We start from the raw sequence: 10,970 nt of genomic DNA, 5'->3' as shown, positions 1-10,970 counted from the left end.
AGCCCATGATCTTCGGTCGTGGGCGGTGGTACCTCGCTGGCCTTAAAGAGCACCTTCCAAACGTCTTCGTGCATCGTGCTGAAGAGATCTAGCAGCGTTGGGTGCTCGGCCAGGTCAAACTCCCACAAATTACAAGTTCGTCTCTGGCACGGAAGAATCTGGCGAAAGAGCATAACTTGGATCACGTTGACGAGATTGATTTTCTTGCTTATCATGTTTTGGACACATGTCTGGAGTCCAGTCAGTTCTTCCGTTGAGCCCCAGGCTAAGCCCTTCTCTTGCCAGGAGGTGAGCCGCATGGGGACACTGGATCGGAATTTGGGGGTCGCCGCCCAGTTGGTCCCGCACTGCTCGGTGATATAGAACCACCCCTATTGCCACCCCTTTATGGTCTCCACAAAGGAGCCTTCGGGCTAGGTGACATTGGGCATCTTTCCCACCATGGCGCCTTTGCACTCCGCTTGCTGGCCGCTCACCACCTTTGGCTTCATGTTGAAGGTCTTCATCCATAGGCCGAAGTGAGGTGTGATGCGGAGAAAGGCCTCGCACATGACAATAATGGCTGAGATGTTGAGGATGGAGGCTAAATCATGGAAGTCTAGCCCGTAGTAGAACATTAGTTCACGGACGAATGGGTGGAGGGGGAATCCCATCCCGCGGACGAAGTGGGAGAGAAACACTACCCTTTCATGGGGCTCCGAGGTGGGGACGATCTGCCCCTTGACCGGAAGCCGATGAGCTATGTCTTTGGCCAAGTATGCGGCCTCCCGGAGCTTCTTGATGTCCTCCCTCTTAACAGAGGAGGCCATCCACTTGCCTCCTACTTCGGACATGTTCAAAATGTTTTTGCGGAGAAGGCAAAAGCTTGGGCGTTGGAGCTCGAGAATGGATAAGCAGAGGAAGGAGAAGGCGTGGGTGAAAGAGGGGAATCCCTATCCCTTTATAAAGGCAGTAAAATCATGCGCCTCCCCATGCACCCTCAAAATCGCTTATTCCCCAAGCGCCGTGCTGATGGCGCGATTGGGTTACCCATGCCCATATTGATGAGGATCCCGTAATAAGAGGACACGATCTCTGCTTCGACAAGACGTGCCAATAAAACCGCCTCGTGAAACGTGTATTAGCAGGTTAGAAAAACGGTTCGAATAATGACCGGGTCACGGCGTGATGTCACACTATGAAAAAGTTGTCAGCAGATTAGACTCGTGGAATATTATACTCTCTACGGTGGTATGTGGAATTTGTTTTGCAGAGTCGGACACAATTCTTGTGTTCAAGATCTACTTTGGAGTATTCGGAGAAGGAACCCGCCTTGCAATGCCAAAGACAAACTGCGTGCCGGACTCATCGTCATTGAAGCCTGGTTCAGGGGCTACGGAGGGAGTCTTGGATTAAGGGGTCCTCGGACAGCTAGACTATATGCATATGTCGGACTATTGGGCTATGAAGATACAAGATAGAAGACTTTGTCCCGTATCCCGGTAGGACTCTCCTTTGCGTGGAAGGCAAGCTTGGCGATTCGGATATGTAGATTCCTGTCACGCCCAATATGCGACCCTATCCAAAAGGAACTCGAAGGTCCCACCAAGGATAGACCCGCATATTGAAACGCTTTTGCAAGGTGGATATCATTACCTCAACATTACATAATGGATGGGGATACATACATAAGGCATACAATGCCACATGAATACAACATCACAATACAAAAGAGCATCATCCGACTACGGATGAAACACAAACAGAAACTCAAACGACATCCACCCTGCTAGCCCAGGCTGCCGACCTGGAACCTATCCCCCGATCGAAGAAGAAGCAGAAGAAGAACTCCAACACAAGCAAACATCGCTCTCGCGTCATGATCATCGCGGAACCTGTACCTGCAACTGTTGTTGTAGTAATCTGTGAGCCACGAGGACTCAGCAATCCCATTACCATGGGTATCAAGACTAGCAAAGCTTAAAGGGAAAGGAAGGCGTAAAGTGGTGAGGTTCCAGCAGCGACTAAGCATATATGGTGGCTAACATACGCAAATAAGAGCGAGAAGAGAGCAAGCGGAACGGTCGTGAAGCTAACAATGATCAAGAAGTGATCCTGAACTCCTACTTATGTCAATCATAACCCAGAAACCGTGTTCACTTCTCGGACTCCGCCGAAAAGAGACCATCACGGCTACACACACGGTTGATGCGTTTTAATTTGGATCTGGTGTCAAGTTATCTACAACCGGACATTAACAAATTCCCATCTGCCTATAACCGCAGGCACGGCTTTCGAAAGATTATACCCTACAGGGGTGTCCCAACTTAGCCCATGATAAGCTCTCGTGATCAACGAAGGATATACCTTCTCCCAGGAAGACCCGATCAGACTCGGAATCCCGGTTTACAAGACATTTCGACAATGGTAAAACAAGACCAGCAAAGCCGCCCGATGCGCCGACAAATCCCGATAGGAGCTGCACATATCTCGTTCTCAGGGCGCATCGGATGGGTCAGCCTACAAGTAAAACCAGACCTCGAGTTGCCCCGAGGTGGCCCCGCAGTCTGCCCGGTTCGGACCAACACTTAGACAAGCACTGGCCCGGGGGGGCTAAAATAAAGATGACCCTTGGGTTGGCCGACCCAAGGGAAAGGTATAGGTGGTGGTGAGGCAAATGGTAAAACCAAGGTTGGGCCTTGCTAGAGGAGTTTTATTCAAAGCGAACTGTCAAGGGGGTCCCATAAATCACCCGATCGCGCAAGGAACGCAAAATCCGAGAACATAACACCGGTATGACGGAAACTAGGGCGGCAAGAGTGGAACAAAACACCAGGCAAAAGGTCGAGCCTTCCACCCTTTACCAAGTATATAGATGCATTAGTAATATAAGAGATATTGTGATATCCCAACCAAAATCCTGTCCACCATGGAGCAATCTTCAACTTCACCTGCAACTAGCAATGCTATAAGAGGGGCTGAGCAAAGCGGTAACATAGCCAAGCAACGGTTTGCATAGGAAAGGTGTCAAAGGTTAGAGGTTCATGGCAATATGGGAGGCTTGATGAGCAAAAGATAGGTAACGCAGCATAGCGATAGAACGAAGCAACTAGCATAGCAATGATAGTAGTGAGATCCAGGGTAGCGGTCATCTTTCCTGAAATCCCGCAAGGAAGAAGAACGAGTCCATGAAGAAGATGAACGGATGAAGCCGAACCAAGCGTAGACGAACGAGTCCTCACGATCGCAACGAAACAGGAACTAACAAGAAGAAGCACACAACATGGTAAACACACCACACATGAACAAGACATGATGCACAACAAGCATGATGCATGACAAGGCTAAATGAAGCTACTCATGGCAAGAGATGATGCAAACAAGAGCAACACATTAAGGCAAGTTAAAATGAGGCCGGCAACACATATAACGATTCCGGTAAGTCCTCATATGCATATTTCGAAATTGGTCCAGATCTGAATAAACCTTATGTTCAAGTTGTTAAACAGCAGGTTAAGATGCACCAAGATGGTCTACACGGGATTATAGTCAAGTTACATATAAGGTTCATTTAGTACGGAGCTACGGCCTAGAAGATATGAGCAAAACAAGTTAAACATGGCATTGATGCAAAATGTATTCAAACATCAAGCAAACACACCAAACCAAGGATGCAACATGATAATATGAAGCTACATGCAATTCTAAGCAAGTTTCATAGAGAGCGCACTCAAAACGAAGCAACGGTTCAACACACACACTCAATACAAGTTATAGCAACAATCTGTCCAAAACAGCAACTAGGCATATTGCAAGCATCAAAACAACATGCTACAGGACCTCAACAAGAAAAGAAAAGGCATGGGCATGATGTACAGGTAAAGCATAACAAAACATGAACACTGAGCTATCTCCAGAAATCACTAGAACATGCTCAAACACACATGGCAAGATTGCAAGTAATATCAGTTCAGACTTTGCAGAAAATAACATCAGGTTACAATGTTTAGAGCTATCAAACAACATGCTACATGAACTTATCATGGCAAACAAAGGCATGGCATGAACCTACTAAATGCATAGATCAAATGTCCTTTACTGACCATAAGCCAAAAAGGATCAGAAAATATGATGGCACCCATGTAAACATGGCAACTTATATTACAGATTCAAACATGGCAGAAACAGAATTATGAATGCATGTTGGTGAGCTTGTACCACTCACCACAGAGCATTACATGGCATGGCAAGGCAACCAACAGTAAGAAGACATATTTATGAAGCTAGGCATGGCAAGAGCAAGTTCATAGGGTGCATGGATCAACTACAATAACCTTGGCAAAATTGAATAACATGTAAACAATCTGCCAGGAAACATTTTGAAGCAAAAGTAGAGCACGAAAATGACATGCTAGACTACTCCATAATTGCAACCAAGGGCAGGGCTGGATAGAGCATAACCATATGTTCAAAACACCCTTACTGAAGTATCTCAAATTATGCATGGATCTCTGTGTAGCATCAAGTTTACTTGGCATCAAAATAATAGCAGAACAGGGACTAAAATCAGCAACATCACGATGCCTAGTTTGCATGCTTGTGCTAGTCACCACATTGATCACAAAAATACATGGTAAGCACCTCTGTAAATAAGACATAGCATAGATAAAAACACATGTAGACATCAACCTCATAGGATGCACACATCAATCATGGCAAAAATGATAAAAGAGCATGTTCTGTTAACAGACAGCAGACAACATCATGAAGCACTCTTGCAACGATGATTCAGGCATCAAGATGAGCTCAAATGAACATGATGCAATGGAATGAAATGAAGTACTCGTTGAGACGAACAATTTGACATATTACACGCACAAAACGGAGCTACGAATGCAGAGATATGATGTGATGAACATGGCATGATAATGTTGAAAAACTTCGGGGACTTAGTCAAAAATAACCTCACGGGAAAAACTGGACGACGCGATCCGGGACGGGGCGTTTGGATCGGGGGCTTGGTGGATCTGGTCCAGATCTGGAGGATCCGGCCGGAGAACGAACTGCGGCGACGGCAGCGACCTCCGGTGAGGTCGCGGCCAGCGGGGAAGGCACGGGACACGGGGAGGCGCGTCGCGGAGCTCCTCCGGCGAGCTCCGGCGGCCGGAGACGATGGCGAGGCGGAGAAGGGCGGCGGGCGAGCCGGAGGGAGACGGGCGGCGCAGGGCGCGAGATCCGGCGGGCGGCGGGAGGCGGCAGCCGCGGCGGCGGGCACCGGCCGGCCGGCGCGGGGACGGCGGCGCAGGGCGCCCGCGGAGGCGTGCGGCCACGGCGGAGGGCGCGGCGGCTTCAGGACATCGGGCGGCGGAGGGCGACCGGGCCGGGCGCCGGCGGGGCGCCGGCGGCGGCGCGGGGCGCCGGCGGCGGCGCGGGGAGCCGGCGACGGGCGAGGTCGGGGTCCGGCGAGGCGCTCGGGCCGGCGGCGGGAGGCTGCAGGCCTCGGGCGCCCAGATCGGGCCCGGGCGGGCCGCGGTCGGGCCCCGGCGGGCTGCGGCGGTGCGAGGCGACACGTGGCGGGACAGGGTTGGACGTGGGCGGCGGAGCGGACATGTCCGGCGCCGGACGGACATGTCCGGCGCCGGACGGACATGTCCGGCGCGCGAGAGGAGCGAGGCTAGGGTTTCGGGGGGATTAGACCGCGAAATCGGGGGAGGGGACTAATTTATAGGTAGAGGGAGCTAGGAGAGTCCAAATGAGGAGCGGTTTTCGGCCACGTGATCGTGATCGAACGGCCGAGAGCATGGAGGGGAGTTTGCTGGGTTTTGGGCCACTTTGGAGGGGTGTTGGGCTGCAACACACACGAGGCCTTTTCGGTCCCTCGGTTAACCGTTGGGGTATCAAACGGACTCCAAATGGGACGAAACTTGACATGCGGTCTACCGATGCTATACCAAGGCCGCTTGGCAAACCTCGGGCCATTCCGAGAAAGTTTAACACCCGCACATGAAACAAGGTCTGAGAGGGGGCGACGGGCGCGCGCGAATGGTCTGGACTCTGAACGAACAACGAAGAGAACCGGGAGAACCCGAACGGATGCAAATTTTGAAAAACATGCAGATGAAATGCAGATGATGACATGGCAAAATGCAACATGCAAGCAAATGACATGGCAACGACGGCAAATAACTGGCAGACACCTGGCGCATCGAATCTGGGGCGTTACAACACTCCTCCACGAACAAGAGATCTCGTCCCGAGATCTTAGGACCGAGACGGAAGGGAAAAGGGAGAGGTGAAACAAGAACTCAAGAGAAGAAGCAAAGAATCAAGAGCACTCGAGAAGAAGAGAGGAACGACGAGAATGACGAGAATCAAATGCTCATGGAAACACGATAGACTCTGAAAGCACTCCGGTTAGAACGAGATAAGAAACGAATAATACTGAAAGGATTTAGACAACACTCCGGTTAAACAAGGATGGAATAGAACACGAACTTCACAAGATGGAATGACACTTGACGACATAAGCAACGCAATGCCTCCGGAAGAATTGATAGAATGGAATGAAATGAACTTAAAAGGAAGGATTGACTGGAGTTGTTGAGAAAATCAACAATGAAAGAATAAGCTTGTTGTGGAGTTATGGTTAACATCTCAAAATCATAAGATGATAACTGGCCACAAACGGAAATGATTGGATAGATGAGAAGAACGAAGAAATGCAAAACTCCACTTCAAAAGAATATGGAGAATTAATTGCACTTCGAGATGCAAGAAGAAAAGATATTTGAACACTACCAACAAGAATCTTGATGAACTCTTGAAGAAAAGAATAAATCATGAAGAACCATCGTGAAGAACTCCGGTGACAAAAGGATGACGAGATAAAATGAAGGAAGAAAGAATAAGATGAGCCTTGCGGTGATTTAGATGGGGGTTCCGACGAAATGACCGAGGAAATTGAACTCCGGAAAAGAAAAGATGGGAAACACTTGGAACTAGAATTTATTCATTAAGAACAAACTCCGAAGGAAGGGATTACTCACTAGTTTGAAATAAGAATAAGATTTATTGTATGCTTATCCTTCATCAAATTAAATTGATGACAAACAATGGATTTGCATACTACTTATTCTTCTTGAAAAAGGATTGAGAAGTGACATGTCGCAAACTTGAGAAGGTCTTCATGAACCACCGGTAGGATTGAAAAGAACAAATGAATAAAAATGATAATCAAGGAAAAAGAATTTTGAACGAACCACTGTAAGAATTAGAAAAATGACTGATGAAAGAGAATGAATCACCGGGAAGAATTAGAAGGACCAATATGCTAGAGGGGATTTAGATGCAAAAGAACAAAGAGATCAAGAGTTGATTAAAGAACACTTGAACGAAGCACTGGGATAATAGAGAACGATAACTGAAATGTGAGGACAAAGAATTCTTCTGAAACGATGGCCTCCGGTGAAAAGAAACATAAATCAACTCCTGACAAACTCCGGATGGTTGAGAAAAGGAATATCTGACAAATGGAATAATTCGCGAGGATAACATGAAGCTAGAACCACGAAACTTCAAGAGAATGGACAAGATTTAGAGGGAAAAAAACTCTTCTTCGATCTTCAAATGACGACGAGAAACACCACCAAAATTGCTGAGATACTCCGGGAGAATGAAAAGCGAAGGGGTTGAGCCAACAATGAAAAGAAATTGAACGAGATCTTGGAGAAGGCAACTGACTGATGGAATCAATTCTTACGTCAGACTTTGAAAAGAATTGAGAATAACTCCGGGGAAATTAGAAGAGTCAGGTAAGATCCTGGAAAAAGACCTGTGGGTTAGGGGCCACTGAAGAGAAAACACCGTTGGAAAGGGATATTGAAGAGGTAGATGATGCACCGGAACAACTGAAATATTTAAATGAGGTGACAACCTCGAATTAATTCGAACACAGACGAATCTCCTGAGATGTCTTGAACACTCCGGAAGGATAAACTGGCGAGAGGCGAACGAGCAAGGATAACACTTGATCCGAGGGAAAGAATATGATCAACACCAAATACTTGAATTGGGTCCACCGGAAAAAGAAAGGGATGAAGAATGACGAACAAGACGAGAATTCACCGGTTGAATTAATTTATGAAAGACTGAAGAGGCTCCACACGACTGAGATAGATGGTCGAGAGAGAGTCAGACTCCGGGAAAAAAAGGGTGGGAGGGCGGGAAAACAAACGCAACTTGGAAGAGGAACCGATGAATAACTTGAAGAGAAAACACCGGTTGAAAGAAAGCAAAGGCTTCACACGAGTAGGATGGATACTCGATTACGGACTCCGGTTCCGAGAAGAAGAGGGGTGGGCAGGTGGGAAAAGAAAACAACTAAGGATAGAGACACAACTTCGTTGAGAGCGAACTGAGGATTGAACTTGCAAATATGAAGAGGGTCGAGTCAGCTTGACGAGAAATGCACCGGATGAAAAGAGATGAGAACCAACGATCGGAAAACCAACTGCGTGATCCTAAATAAAAATTTGAAGGGGAAGAGAAGTAATTCAAAACACCTACGTCAAGATTCCTGACCAGAGCAACGAAGGGGCTGAGGAGTAAAAAGAATTCCTACTCTCCAATATAACTAGACTCCGAAAACAGTTTTCTTCTAGACTCAACAACGGCCAAACTACACGATCAATCAAGGGGGCTCCTAGAGTCGGTCGAGGCTCTGATACCAACTTGTCACGCCCAATATGCAACCCTATCCAAAAGGAACTCGAAGGCCCCACCAAGGATAGACCCGCATATTGAAACGCTTTTGCAAGGTGGATATCATTACCTCAACATTACATAATAGATGGGGATACATACATAAGGCATACAATGCCACACGAATACAACATCACAATACAAAAGAGCATCATCCGACTACGGATGAAACACAAACAGAAACTCAAACTACATCCACCCTGCTAGCCCAGGTTGCCGACCTGGAACCTATCCCCTGATCGAAGAAGAAGCAGAAGAAGAACTCCAACACAAGCAAACATCGCTCTCGCGTCATGATCATCGCGGAACCTGTACCTGCAACTATTGTTGTAGTAATCTGTGAGCCATGAGGACTCAGCAATCCCATTACCATGGGTATCAAGACTAGCAAAGCTTAAAGGGAAAGGAAGGGGTAAAGTGGTGAGGTTCCAGCAGCGACTAAGCATATATGGTGGCTAACATACGCAAATAAGAGCGAGAAGAGAGCAAGTGGAATGGTCGTGAAGCTAACAATGATCAAGAAGTGATCTTGAACTCCTACTTACGTCAATCATAACCCAGAAACCGTGTTCACTTCCCGGACTCCGCCGAAAAGAGACCATCACGGCTACACACATGGTTGATGCGTTTTAATTCGGATCTGGTGTCAATTTATCTACAACCGGACATTAACAAATTCCCATCTGCCTATAACCGCAGGCACGGCTTTCGAAAGATTATACCCTGCAGGGGTGTCCCAACTTAGCCCATGATAAGCTCTCGCGATCAACGAAGGATATACCTTCTCCTAGGAAGACCCGATCAGACTCGGAATCCCGGTTTACAAGACATTTCGATAATGGTAAAACAAGACCAGCAAAGCCGCCCGATGCACCGACAAATCCCGATAGGAGCTGCACATATCTCGTTCTCAGGGCACACCGGATGGGTCAGCCTACGAGTAAAACCAGACCTCGAGTTGCCCCGAGGTGGCCCCGCAGTCTGCCCGGTTCGGACCAACACTTAGACAAGCACTGGCCCGGGGGGGATAAAATAAAGATGACCCTTGGGTTGGCCGGCCCAAGGGAAAGGTATAGGTGGTGGTGAGGCAAATGGTAAAACCAAGGTTGGGCCTTGCTGGAGGAGTTTTATTCAAAGCGAACTGTCAAGGGGGTCCCATAAATCACCCGACCGTGTAAGGAACGCAAAATCCGGGAACATAACACCGGTATGACGGAAACTAGGGCGGCAAGAGTGGAACAAAACACCAGGCAAAAGGCCGAGCCTTCCACCCTTTACCAAGTATATAGATGCATTAATAATATAAGAGATATTGTGATATCCCAACCAAAATCCTGTCCACCATGGAGCAATCTTCAACTTCACCTGCAACTAGCAACGCTATAAGAGGGGCTGAGCAAAGCGGTAACATAGCCAAGCAACGGTTTGCATAGGAAAGGTGTCAAAGGTTAGAGGTTCATGGCAATATGGGAGGCTTGATGAGCAAAAGATAGGTAACGCAGCATAGCGATAGAACGAAGCAACTAGCATAGCAATGATAGTAGTGAGATCCAGGGTAGCAGTCATCTTGCCTGAAATCCCGCAAGGAAGAAGAACGAGTCCATGAAGAAGACGAACGGATGAAGCCGAACCAAGCGTAGACGAACGAGTCCTCACGATCGCAACGAAACAGGAACTAACAAGAAGAAGCGCACAACATGGTAAACACACCACACATGAACAAGACATGATGCACAACAAGCATGATGCATGACAAGGATAAATGAAACTACTCATGGCAAGAGATGATGCAAACAAGAGCAACACATTAAGGCAAGTTAAAAATGAGGCCGGCAACACATATAACGATTCCGGTAAGTCCTCATATGCATATTTCGAAATTGGTCCAGATCTGAATAAACCTTATGTTCAAGTTGTTAAACAGCAGGTTAAGATGCGCCAAGATGGTCTACACGAGATTCTATTCAAGTTACATATAAGGTTCATTTAGTACGGAGCTACGGCCTAAAAGATATGAGCAAAACAAGTTAAACATAGCATTGATGCAAAATGTATTCAAACATCAAGCAAACACACCAAAACAAGGATGCAACATGATAATATGAAGCTACATGCAATTCTAAGCAAGTTTCATATAGAGCACACTCAAAACGGAGCAACGGTTCAACACACACACTCAATACAAGTTATAGCAACAATCTGTCCAAAACAGCAACTAGGCATATTGCAAG

This window comes from Triticum aestivum, chromosome 2B, assembly GCF_018294505.1.
Source record: "Triticum aestivum cultivar Chinese Spring chromosome 2B, IWGSC CS RefSeq v2.1, whole genome shotgun sequence".
NCBI classification, from domain to species: Eukaryota; Viridiplantae; Streptophyta; class Magnoliopsida; order Poales; family Poaceae; genus Triticum; species Triticum aestivum.
Note: the sequence above shows the minus strand (reverse complement) of the source record.